The 14,244-nt window shown below is 34.5% G+C and overlaps 1 protein-coding gene across 3 annotated transcripts in view; it reads right to left on the bottom strand.

The window, feature by feature from the left end:
* Positions 1–10,978, bottom strand: part of side-IV (sidestep IV) — a 111,505-nt gene extending 100,527 nt beyond the window's left edge. Inside the window, exon 1 of one of the 3 annotated variants that reach the window (XM_070106107.1) lies at positions 10,414–10,978. The gene's annotated coding sequence lies outside the window, so the exon portion shown is untranslated. The remainder of the gene's footprint in view (positions 1–10,413) is intronic. The other 2 variants (XM_036357351.2, XM_036357352.2) reach the window with 2 other exon arrangements.
* Between the last annotated feature and the right edge of the window lie 3,266 nt (positions 10,979–14,244).

Here is a 14,244-nt window from a genome sequence, read left to right as displayed (position 1 = left end):
ACACCCATACCAACGACTGCGGTTTAATTTCCGGCTCGTAAGCGTAAATACACGATTCATCGTCTGTCACGATTTCATAATAGTGTTTCAAAGCACCGCTATCGTAGTTTTTTATTATCTCTCGACCAATCGACACGAGCTTTTTTTTTAACGAAACAACAGCTGATTTTGGACCACCTTCACGAAATTCGTCTAGGGGTGATCTACGGATCTACGACCTCAAGTGAATTTACCATATCATTGATAAACACTGGTCCTTGATGGAGCTTCATTGTCAAAAATTGAATTAAGTTCATCGTTGTGCTGTTGCTGAGTTAATCCACGAAAGTTGTAAAAAATAATCGCGCGAAAATTATCGTGATTTAATTCCAATTTTTGGTCGAGATGAATATTTTAGGTTACTGTAATATATAATATAATATAGATACCAATATTTCACAATTATACGCAGCGTTAAATGAATTTTCCAACACCAGCTTATGTTGACTGTCTGGAGAAGCGGTGCTCGTCTGGCTCATTACGATAATGTTCCCATGTCCTCATGTCACGGCACATGACGACCAGGCTTAGGTACAAAAAATATGCGTAGCATAGACAGGCGATAATCTGACACGGAGCTCCAAATAGCATGACAATCGGCGTGCCCACAAAACTAATCGCTTCAATGTCAACTCATTTCGCCACGTTAAGAGCCGGCTACGGTGCAAACTTGACTAACATAAGCCCCTTCAAAGCCCCAATGGCTAATATCAAATGTACCATGTGTGTATATGCTGTGGTTTTTGTGGTGAGTACTCGTGTGTATAGGCGTGTAATTAAGCGCAATGTATCGCTATCGAAAGTAATCCCTTTCTCGATACCCGCCAGCAATCAATACATATATTACTACATATCATCGGCATTCATTGAGCCATACATACATACAAACGGGTGGCGGCTAAGCTACTGGTAATGAGTCGGCAATTCGCTTTATTTGTGCGTTAGAAATAATTGATTGTGGCTTTATGGATACACATGTGTACATACTCCACCGTAAACAACGCGTACATACAAATATTTCTTTTCACTCGCTACCAAAGCATAATTTGGTAGACAAATGTATGCAAAGGTAATTTGATATTGAAGAAGGCGTGCTTGAATTTCCACACCTAACAATAAATTTCAATTAAATGCAACAATTGATAGCTTACATACACAACTAAACAAATTCATAGAGTAGGTCAATATTATAAAAAAACCAAACATATTAGCGAAACTAATCGGCAGAGAGAAAAAAGCTATTTGCTATATTTTGTTATTATAAAAAAATAGTTTTACTTAAATTTTTCAGAATTTTTAAGCTATTGCATCACTTCTGTCGCGGCTTTGATCGTGGGAACTGAATCAAGAAATCCCGTAACGGAAATTAACCTAACACGACCACAAACTAAGCGCAAAATGTTTGCATACTTTTGGCGTAATTTAGCTTATCTCAAGCGGGACAAATTTATTGAAGAGACAGCAGGGTGATTTAACAATAATACTATTTAAGATACAATTTTTTTAATGGCAAATAAATATATTGAATTTTATAAAATTTTAATTATTAAAAAATAAATGATTCAATGTTCGGAGTCATAATATTAGTAATATTATTATTATTTTGGTACATAGCTTCCCCACCTTATGCAACAGTATCTCGTTTGACTTGAACCATACAATTGAAATTATGGTATAAATTTCCACTTATCTTGGCGGACAATTTCTACATCAACTTCGCTGGTAAAAAATCAGAGCGGTTGATAACTTTTTTTTCGGACAAAATGAATTTGAAAATGAATAATGATCCTCAAGAATCCGCAACAAAATATAGGTATTTGCTTTCTTATCGATCAGCACGCTCAAAAAGTATAACTTAAATTAATATCAAAGAAAAAATACTGCATAAAAAGTAAAACAAAAATAATTATAATTGCATAAGTTGATAAAAAATGCTTTATCCAAAGCTCCACTCAGCGTGCTGGTTACAGAACAGCCATAACGTGAACGTTTTGAAGTAAAGCGATTTATTAATCTGGTTTGACATGGATTGACTAACTTAACCGGATCTACTTTAATAGTTCTATCTTCGTTTGAAAATTCTAGTGTTGTCAAAAGCTCGAAAAACGTTATGTAATGCATGAGTATAAAAACTTTTAGGTTATGCGCAGGATTATAGAGCAGCTCTGCTGAATCAAATATTAAGATGATTCAAGCCTTTCAGAATAGAGTTCTTCACACCTTAGTAGGTCCACTTTAAAGGAAATGCCATCCAACTGCTGGGCAACTATACACAGCGTTGAAGTTTCATAAAATACCCCCTACTAGATCTTCCTCTTCCATTAATCTCAAGCTCTTAAAATTCACTACTAGATCTGCCTTTAATACAAAATTACTGTCAATATAAATCAATAATCCGTGTACTTGTTAACAAATTTCTTAATTGACTTCATAATTAGACATATTCTAAATAGAATTGTAAATTATAAAAATAAGTTATACAAAATTTTTTATGACATTTGCAGTTGTTTATGTCACGCTTGGATTATTTTTAATTATTTATTTCACATCCTTTGTACCAATCAGATATAAAGAGAAATTAATTTCTGTGGGATCATGCAATAATCATTAATTTACTTATTAATTAACTGAATTTATTAATAAACTGAAATATCGATCTCAAAAGGAACTGAAATAGATATTACACTCCGTGGTTGTTAAGTGAACGTCCACGTAGGGGTAAAACATTTATTTGAAGATACAAAGTGTACTTTCTTCAGAAGATTTTTCTTTTCATTGTGTTTCTACCGATTAAATACTATTTTGATATCCTGATAATTTACTGTCAGAAGGCGTAAAAATCTTCGTTCACTATCCATCATGTTACCAAAACTATTAAACTGCACTCAAAAAAATTTTAAGAAAAATCAATCAAAATCTAATTCGTTTTGACTAACGAAAATAAATCATCATATAAAAAGGCGCAAAACTGTAAAACTTTTATTTAAAATACTGGCACGAAAACCAATAAATCTTAAGGTCTCTTCAACATCTTGTCATGCAAAACAGTGCAAAGTAAGACGGAAAGGTTTTGAATTCACATGCAAAAAGTGCAAATGCATAACATGATTGGAAAAAGGTCTCTGCTAAGCATCATATAGACAAACATTCCATGCGTATAGATTTATGTCGAGGACAACTATCATGCACGAATGGAATGTTGGACGACGTACAGAAGTCACAAAATCTGGAAACACACGAATACATGTGTTGGCACATTTAAGTTCAATGGCATGTTAATAGCGTTTGTTGGTATGAAGATATTTATGTCGATGCAGAGCACACATTCACACATAGATCAGCGTAACAAATCACCCGAGCTGTTGCTAGCTCGGGGCATTTACACTGCTGACGGAAGTGGGCACGAAAGCTGCTTACAGCATTGATGTTGGAAATGTGAAAAGGCGACGCATGTTCATTAACACTAATCACATACATATGTTTGTAAGTAATTTGTAAATTCAAAAAAAAAAGGAATGATAAAATTTGGCCAAAGTTGGCAATGGTAAAGACATCAACAGTCAAGACAAAAAACGATTCATAGCGAACGCGAAGATAAATCGTGAGCTCATACGCTAAGAATGCCAAAAGAAGTGTGGTCGAGGCAGAAATAACGTCCACTCACAAAAACAATAGATCAATACGCCAATGAATAAAATGATAAATTTTGTCAAGGCAGGCGGCAAGCGACAACAATTGACAGCTACTTGTAAAACAATGAAAACACGACAGCCAACAGCCAACAGCAACAGCCAGCAAAAACACCAACAAGAGGAAAAACATTGAAGATGAGCGTATATAAATAAATAAATAAGAAAGAACAAGTAAATAAAGTAAAACAAAATATTACAAATTTATGTTGTTAACTTTTTTACGGCTGGCGTGTTTTTGTGTTGCAACATGCTGCCAGTGACGCCTCTAATTTGGCATGCACATTACCATTTTTGTTGTTTTTTATCTTTCTTTGTTTGGTTTTGCCACTGTCTCAAGCCGACGAGAAGCACCTAACTTGTTCAATATAAACATGGATATTGTCTAGACCGTAAAACCTTTGTGAACGTCACACAAGTATCTTCAGCAAAATATTGCCTCGAGTGGAAATCAAGAAAAATGTCTGAAGCTTAGCGTTAAGTGCTCATAGCTAGCGACAAATCCAATAAAAATTAATTGAATGCCAATGCCACTTAAGGTTCCCGATTGTCTTCCAAATTTTCTATAAGCACTCTGCTAATTACACTTTGTGCGAACCTTTTAAGTGGGCTAAGACGCGGCCGCATCTCACTCCACCAAATGTCTTCGCAAAGAAGCTACATTTTCTTTTAACAATTAAAACTTTTATGTAGACTTAAACTTGTGTATTGTATGTATGTATGTTATTATTTTTAGAAGATTTCAACCCCAGCAATTGATATTAAGTTGTGGTTTAATTGAAAAAGCTACTTAAGAAGTAAGGAGGAGTTAAGTTCAGGTGCAACCGAACATTTCATACTTTTGCAACTTACCAGGATCAAAGCCGTGAAAATACTTTCAGACGTTGGCAAAACTTTATTTTAAAAACGTTGCGAAAGAACATTCATTCTTCGACGAAATCGTGAATTAATTGCAATCAAATAAACCCCTTTTTAACTGTCAGCGAAAATTATATTACAATCATCATCAAATAAGACAAGAGTAAGGTCAACTATGTGGAATAAAGTCAGCCGGACGTTGGAATGTACTTCTATTAGGTACATGGGACCTAACGGAATTATTGATTCGATACAACACATTTTTGACATACAGGCATAAAATTATCAGAAAAGTATTATCTCCGAATTTCTATAATATAGCTCACAGATTGACCGATATTTTCGATAAAAATTTCGCAACAAGAACTGGGGTCTACGTATTAGGATCTGGGGACTTAAATTAGTTTGTTCCGATTTGGACAATTTTTGGTCATAAGGCCACTATTCGTGCAAAGTTTTATCCAGATACAATGATTCATTCTTTATTTGTATACTGAAAAGTGAAAGAATCAGATGGACTTTAAAACTGTGTTATATGGAAAATGGGTAGTAGTGATAGTTGTAATCCGATTTCGCCCATTTTCACATTGTACTGTAGGAATGTCAGGGTAATATAACCAACTAAATTTGATTGATATCGGTTGAGTACGTCCCGGGATATGGGTTTTCACCTAAATGTTTAAATTCGTTATTGGCTCCTATAAAACCGTCTTTCACCCTTTCGGGTGTAAAATGTGTGGTCATAATCCGGTTTCATCTTTTTTCGCACTGTCGGTAAGGGTTCTTAAAGGATTTTTCTTAAGCGAATTTGGTTATTGAAGCTTAAATGGTTTAGTTTTTTTTTTTGCCGTGGCAGTGGTCCGATTACGCCCACCTACGAACTCATCCTATTCCATGGAACAGATCACTCGGAGTTCAACTCGTCTTGTCGTCCTGATTATTTACACATACATAACTTCATATCTATCTCGATTAGTTTTAGGTAAAAACAGTGAGAAATGATACTTTGGACCTACATGACTGAATTTGAAGCTATTTGTATAAATTTATTTTCGCAAAATTAATTTTACTACAATATTATGACATCACATATGTCAAGCAATACATACGTACAAAAAAGTGAAAAAATTAAAAGAAATATAATTAATGCACCTACGACATAAGCGCCGTAGTTCTGTAAGTCCAAAAAAAAGGCTAATGGAAAACTATTTTTTGCCAGCTTATTAAATACATATATAATTGTGCAGTACAAGAAAAAACTGGGGAAAAATAAAAAAAAAATTCCTAAACATTTTAATAACACAATGGTAAAAAATAGCCAAAACGAGCTGTTAGTAGACGTCAAATAAATTAATCGTATGTCTGTGACTAAGCCCTCCTTCGATATAACAAGTGAACTCCGCCCATCAATAATAATCTAAGTAAATTACAGGTTTCTCATATTACTTACTCGTACTACACTTCTTGGTGCAGTGTAGGTAGTTATGGATTTTTGTATTTGTTCGAATTTGACATTGTAACTGACATGACAATGCGACGTAATAATATAAATTCTATGCAAATAAGCATTGTATAATATAATATATAAATATATAACTTGTGACCTGATTAGAAATCAGAAACATACCCGGCATCAAGTTTGTAATGAATATCTAAAACTACAATAATTAAAAGGCGAATATATCTTTATATAAAATCAGAGTATTAAGTAATCTCCAAATATCACTAGATCGGAATATGAAAAGCACACATAAACAACTCGACAATGATTTCAATGCTTGCAAACAAAACAAGAAAAAGAATCATATACATACATATGTATATATGTTGCAAAAGTATAATAAATATGTGTATATAACTTGACAAAGCGAGCACAGCTGTTTTCGACAGTTGGAATTAACCGCTAAAATGAAACCGACGGACGCACGAATTATGAAAGCGCCGAATGTAAAACGACACCAAAAATAAGCAACTCGACAGAGCAATCAATTAAAGTCAGACAGAAATCAGCGACTATTGGCGATGGATTGGAGGAAAAATTTAATTTGAGGTGAATACTGAAGGCAGCACGCAATTGTGCGTGTCGGAATGGATTTCTTACTTTGTGTTTTTCTGTTTCACTTTCGGAGTTTGAGATGCCAAATCCCATTAGCTGCCATTAAGCGAAAACATCAAATTAAAACAAAAAAGTGTAAACTATTACGAAACTCTATTAGTATATTTGTTTCTATCATGTATGTACATATGTATATTGTAAATGTTCTTAGTGTGGATTTGGAAAAAATCTGAATGTGTTGAGTATTTTTTTTTTATTTGATTAGTATAACTATATATATGTAGCACTGTAAGATACTCACCTTCAAAGCACTTATTATAACGAAGCGTTATAGATGCATCAAGTAAGACCAACTTTTCTGAAGAAACCTGCGCTTCCAGTACCACTTTTTAGTCACCTGTAGTGGCTTGATTAGCTCGACCGAATCGTTTTTTGTTGCTTTGATCGACACTTATTTGCGGTGAGCTTACTAAATTCTAAATCGCAATTTGCATTAATTTTAGCAGGAATGTTAGCTTAGAGCGCTACGTTAGCATTCGATTAGCTGTTCAATAGCCAGCAGAAGCAAAAAACAATGAGTGAGTGGCAGCAGCGAAGAAATGTTGGAAAATCTCAAAAACTGCGATAGTTCAGGTTGTGTACATATGTATAGAGTAGAGGAATTGGCTGCAGTAAAGCTGATAAATTAATTGCCAGCTGAGTCGGTGTGTCAGTTCTAGATTCTTTATTATTCTTAGATATGTATTTACCAAGTTTTACTCATTTAGGCCTGTCTGCTTAAGGGTACGTGCGTAGTCGACTTCAGTTCACGCTGATTTTATTACACTAAATTTTTATGGCATTTATTTTTGTCGATTTTATTAGCTGACGCTACTAATCTCGTTAAGCCTCTACTAAACTGAGGCTAAGCACTGGCAAACTGAAGGTTTCTACTCCGTGAATTCAAAGCAACCAAAATTTAAAGTAAATAACAAATAGTTTCAGAGTATACTGAAAATCTTAAAGTTTCTTAAACTAGTTTTCTGCTTTGCTCTTACTAATCTAGTCTTGACTGAGTTAAACTATAATCAAACTTAAAATAAATCTTCTTAAAGACCAGAAAGTGGATCTGTCTAAAAAGTTATTTGGGTCAAGACAGAAATATGCAACCTTTCCAGAATTGGCTTGCTTTGGACTCAACTTCTTTTCTCACTTTTACAGGCCTTTGCCACCTAGAATTTGTGTAGTCTTAGAGAACTAAAGAGGCTTGAGTCACTTTTTTAAATATTCAGTGATTTTTCATATTTATAGTAGAAAATCTTTAAAATTACCTATTATTATAAATTAAAATAAATACGCTACACGAACTCAAGTAGAGTTTTACAAAAGCATTATTTCTTAGTTGAGCAAATAGTTTGAAAATTTTCGTTTAATATTTTTAAAATTAATATGGCGAAAGTACCATCCCAAAATGGTTGGCTATAACAAAGCAACCTCCAGCAGCGAATAAGTTAAACAAGCGAGCGTTAAACTGCTTAAAAATTTGTGCGTCATACAAATTTCCCAGAAAACTTTCAGAAACATTTGCGCTATTTTTGTTAAAGTTGTTGGGCATGAAAAGCTGTTTTAGTTAGCTACTGGTTTATGTGCTACTTTAAAAATAGAAGGCAAGCTGCAGTAAATGCATTCGGGGTCAAACGGAAGCAAAACGAAGCGTATGGCAAATACTAGCGAATAGCGTACTCTCTACCCGATCCATGGGGCTGTGGGTGGCTGAACGGTTGGGTTTTCTTATACCCAAGCAAGCTTTCACATGTTTATTTGCTTAGCTGCTCGGTATTAAGGATGAAGAAAATTGCATAAATAACTCATAGCATGGCGAATTATCTTCAGGGTAGATGTAAAGACTTTTGACGCCAGCGACTGGGGATGTGTGCAGATTTTATAAACACTCAATGAGGCGATAAAAGTGAATTGGTCGTCGGCGAGACCGAGCGCGGTGCTGCTGAGGCCACACAGAAGGTTATACATTTTGTATGCATCCGATATGATGTCAACAACTACACACAATCTGTGAAAAAAGTTTTAGTGTAATAGCGGAATTTAGTTGAAAAAATTTATCTCGCAAATAACTATGCTAAAAGTGGGATAACACTGAAGTAGCATGGTAATAACCAGTCGATCTGAACAAATTGTGTAGCTCAGAAGCCTCATCAGTGGCAATTGTGGTGTGAGTGAGTAAATTGCGGTTAGTGCAATGAGGGTGAACGGCCGTTTCAGCACCGCGCTGCCAATTGATTTAATAAGCCACGTGCCAGACAACCTCGCTGTCGGCGGTGACAGAGTTTGCAGTCAGCGTAGCATGCTATGGGTGCTTAAGAGTGCAGTAAAAATGAATAAATATTGGTAGGATTTTAGGTAGAGCATTTCGCAGGCTGCATACTGCTCGGCGCATGGAGCGCACATTCCCACGCAGACATGCAAATAAATAACTTTCGCTGAAATAAGCCGGCTTGTGCTAACATATTCCTTAAAGCTTTTAGTCTTGGCCCACGTTTAAGCTTTTGTTCTTACTGTTTCTTCCATTCCCAACGTCCTTTTGCGTTTTTTACGTCGTAAATTCCAATTACCACCAACTTAGTGCACAAAAATAAACGAGAATAAATGATTTTCAGCCGAAGCCAAAAATAAAGTGGCCGTTCAGTCTGATAATATGGCTCTGAAGATCATGCTAGCTCGCCACTGAGCTGTTATTTTCCTAGAATTTTTCTGAAATAATTGTTTATAGTTTAAATCTGCGCTGATGTGACTTTTATTTGATTACCGCTCATTTTGCTTTGTCTGTGTGTAATATGTTTATATTGTGGCTTCATTTAATTTTTGGAGATTTTCATTCGAATAAATCTGCTAATTTACTTGCCTACGAATAATTATCCATTTAGTTGCAAATGTGTGGGTAAATTTCTTTATTTTTTCTACATTTATTTACTTTTAGCTGTCATAAAACGAATGAGGTCATTTCAAGTGCAGCTTGTGTTGGAATTGAGATGATAAGTGATTTAGAAAATTTCTAATGATGCGGTTCTTAGTCATTGACTCAGAAATGTCGAAGTGGGCTATAATAATTGATTACCGTTTTAATCATGGTAGTCCATATTTGCATGAAAATCTTCAAGAACTTGCCTAACACAATCTTTCATTACTATTATTTCTTTTTTAAATCGGTACGTTGCATTTTGAAAGAATAGTGAAACAAACATTTTAATTTTTCAGAATTCAACTAAAATCACATTATTACTTTTTCGTTATTTTGAGATTAACTTATTAGTCTAATGCCCTTTTATAATGGCTACTATGCAACTCCTATAAAATTTCTATAATATTTGTGCGATGCAAAATTATTTAAATTCCTCTGTAAGTGTTCAAATATTTATGTTAAATCACAACAAACATTTGAATTTATTCGCTTTATGTATAATTCTCCTTGCGGCTTTTAAAAGTTTTACTCATTTCACATGCTCCTATATACATACATATATACTTTTGTCTTATCTGCCAGATTAGCGGTATATCTAGCCTTACTTAACGTCCCTTCATTTTACTGCCGCAACATTGATTTGACAGCGCCACGCTCGATTGGTTACAACACTTTAACACAGAGGAAACGGAAATCGCATACACTTACAGATCAAATGCAAGCGCACGTTCATAATATATTATTCTTGGTATTATCGCTCACACACATACATACGCATTGAAGTATATATCTATTTTTTTCTGTATTTGTCGCACCGTGTTTTCGCACCTGTTAAATTATTTGCCGAATCACTATCGTAGATGGCTTATGTTTTTGCATTTGTTGTTTTTTGATTTCATTTGCAATATTCCCACAATATCGGGTAACTCATATGCAAGCATTCATTCAAGCACCAACACAAGCAAAGCTCTTGCGAAAGCCATTATATGTAAAGTTAACCGCAAACACTGCATATTACGAACGCCGCATCCCGTGAAGCAGGGAATTCGTTGCTTTTGATATGTTTTGCCAATAATAGAAACACAATACACTTTCGCCATAAGAGCAGCTTGATATTTTCGATTTCAATTTGTTTCTCACTTCAATTGTGTATTAATATTTGTGATTAACGGTTAGCTTGCATGGCACATAAACCAATTCACCCAAACAAAAGCCTCGTCACTGATTCACATTCACTGTTTTTAGTCGTCAAAATATACACGTGTACTCCGCCATTCATCCGTTCAAAGCGTGTGCACCGTATTGAGCTCGCGATTCTACTAAATGACCGAATTCACATCGCTCGTTGCCTTCGTTTTGGGAGCCAACGCTAACAATTCAACCAACCAGTCGATTATAGCAGGAAAAGCAAGCCGATCCACCAACGTGCAACACAGCGAACCGGTCAGCAAACGAGCCAACGAAGTAACATTGCTGTGCGCTCAATCGCCGTGCATTCGTTGGAGCCGTGGAGAACCGACAAAGCAGTATTGCGGCGACCACATGTTTATCGTTGAATGTATACCAATAATATCTAATACGCACGATTCTCTACTTTGCCTCTTTTCAAAACGCCTACCATCTATTCTGCTTTTTTGCTTCTTGCGTGCAGCAGAAGCGAAGATTTGTTGGATTGCGGCATTGAGAGTGTGGCTCTTGAAGTTTTGGAGCACACGCATACCGCAGTGGAGTACAATGGTGCTCGGCGAAGAAGAGCGCTCACCATCTCTTCGAAATCTGTAAAACTCTCTGCTTGAATCAAAAGTGATTACAGAGAGAACGGAAACCATACAATTTCATTTCCTACTTGTAACATACTGCTAACTGCTTCATTTTCGAAATATGTTTTTCAGGTTTTATGCAATTTTTTATTAATGCTGCTTAGTTTATAAGATTGTAGCTAATTTGATTTATATCTGTAAAAGACATATGTTCTGATACTTAAATTGATATTTTTAGAAGAGATTACAAATAATGTACATTTTGTGCTCCTTGGTTCTTCGAAGATTTTGTTTGTAATATCGTAAATGTTAAAGCCGTTTTTAGCAGAAAATGTTAATTTTGGGAGAGTTTAGAAAATGTAACGGCGGAGAATGATAATGAATATGATAATGAGTATTCATTAACATTCTCTGCTCTGGTAACGGTTCGGCTAGCAAACAGGTAACGTTATTGCCAAAAATGTTAGTCAAGTATGTATACACCATATATGTACATATGTTAAGGGCATTTACATATACATATGTATTTGTATACATATGTACAAATTTCACAAAATAATTTTTTTTTTTATGAAAGTTTATTAGGTAAAATAACTACTTCGCTTGGTACAATACTACCATTTATGACCACCAAATATAATTTCAAACAAAAGTAACGAGGGGAAGTATGAAGCTCCGTTCAATGTTGCTGCTCATCTTTTAACAAATTTTAAAAATATGGCTACATAATCTTTATACATCGCAGCTGAGAATCTTGGGTATATCATTAGGCTAAATATTTGTTTGCTGCGAATTTTTGACTAAAGAAAAGAACTCATTTAAACCATTCTTGGTTTAGCCTTCCACACTCATATTCATAGAGAGAATGGTGTCATGAAATGAGATATATCTGACTTAAGCTTAACCGAAGATGACAAATTTAATATTTTGAGTTGATGTGCAAAACGCAACAGAAGATCAGAATTGGTCATATTAGGGATATGAGATTAAGATTATTTGTTAGAATAACGGAAATCATTATATATAGTATAATATAATTTCACATATTTTCGGCATTAAAATAATGTATATATATACAATATTATACGTTCAGTTAATTCTGCTAAGGTATCTCATATATTTACCGATATATACGCTATAAGGGCAACCGGAAGTTTGAAAATCTTTAATTTATTTTTAGCATTAGTACATTTTATTAACACAAACAGATGCCCTCTGAGCTTCATTAAGGTGCCTTACAAACCAGTAACGATATAAGATGACGTCACCAGGAAGTTCGTGCAAATTTGTATTCCTATATTTTATGGAATCACTTTTCTGTGCACGAGCGAACTCTTAAAGCGAAAGTCTCTAAATTGATCACACTTGCATTCGGCGCATTGTTAAAATTTTTTGAGTGACTTTATATATCTTCCCATTTAACTCGATTAGTTTTAGGTGATACAAACAACGATGAAGTGAACAAAACTAATATACTCTGTAGCAACATTTTGCAAGGGTAATCTAATAAACGTGCTACATATTACTTCGACTTCTCCGTGGTATAAAATCTTCAGTTTTAAAATTAATAAATACCAGCCGGTTTCGATTCGCCATTTTTCTGCTCGCTATCTTGGCGCGCTGCTCTCTTGTCAAAAAAATTAGACGTAAAAGCAACAACAAAATTATCGAGTTGAATTTGTACAAGAGCATATGCGGATACCTCATTAAAGCCGCTATCTTCTATGTTACCGTTTACTTTTATATTAACATTTGGTATAGTTTGTTCGATTCGTTACTCTCCAACGCATGGCGAATGGGAGACAGCTACTTATCATAATATTTAATTACACACTGAGAATCATTGAAATCTGTTTATTTCGAACGTATAACATATAAATAAAAAACACATTTTTAGTACCCATTGACAAGAACTATTGAGTTACTTATTCAATTCAATTCATAATGTACCAGTCTTGATATTGTTTATTCCTGGTTATATTTTCTGATCTAAGTAAGAATCAATTTAATTTTATACCGCTGGTCTATCTATATTCGTACCTCTAATCTATAAAGATTTGTGATGGTAGATTTAAATATGTAAATATATATTCGTTAATAGCATATCATATAACCTAGAGGTTACTAAGGTTCGGTCTTCCAAATAAATATTTCACAAAGTATATTCAGTTTTTCTTTTTGAAAATATTTTTTTCTATGTTTCTTGTAATGGTTTTGGCCATGCTTCATGGATTTATACAATTTTTCAAAATACTTGTGATAACTGCGAACATTTTTAACATTCTACATACATATTTTTTTATATGTAAGATTTATATATAGTACAGCAGGTTTTCAAATATTCCATTTAAGTGCATTTAAGCGACGCCATATCACATGCATATAAATGCAATTTATCCAACTAATCTAGACAGGGAGTAGAGTGGTGAGCTCACTCACACCACTTGAATAAACCTTGTTACATGTTGCTTCTTCGTCTGCCTGCACTTCAGATATCAATGTTGGATAAATTATTTCATACTTTATTATTTTTATTTGCGTTTTAAATGCGGATCTGAAAATATCCAGCGGCAAATGCTTTTGAAACTATTTTCAAATTTACGTTTCATGAATTGATTTCAACTATTGTGCCCTGCCGACTTGGTGTTTGATTTTTATGTGAATAAGTGCAACTACCGGCAAAAGTGCATTAATTAATTGATTCCTTGTAGTGCGCTCGGCTTTCAGAAACTATAAAAATACACGTACTTCCCTTGCCTTTGTTTATATTTGATTTTTTACATAAATAATCTGGTGTTTGCTCTTCATTGCTTTTATGGGGTGTTGAATGCTTAGCAAGCACTTACGCTAAACAAATTGGCACTAACTTTAGCTACGCGATGCCGG

The sequence above is a fragment of the Bactrocera oleae genome, chromosome 2, assembly GCF_042242935.1.
Source record: "Bactrocera oleae isolate idBacOlea1 chromosome 2, idBacOlea1, whole genome shotgun sequence".
NCBI lineage: Eukaryota > Metazoa > Arthropoda > Insecta > Diptera > Tephritidae > Bactrocera > Bactrocera oleae.
The sequence above is the reverse complement of the archived record's forward strand: the minus strand, read 5'-3'. Positions and strand labels throughout refer to the sequence as shown.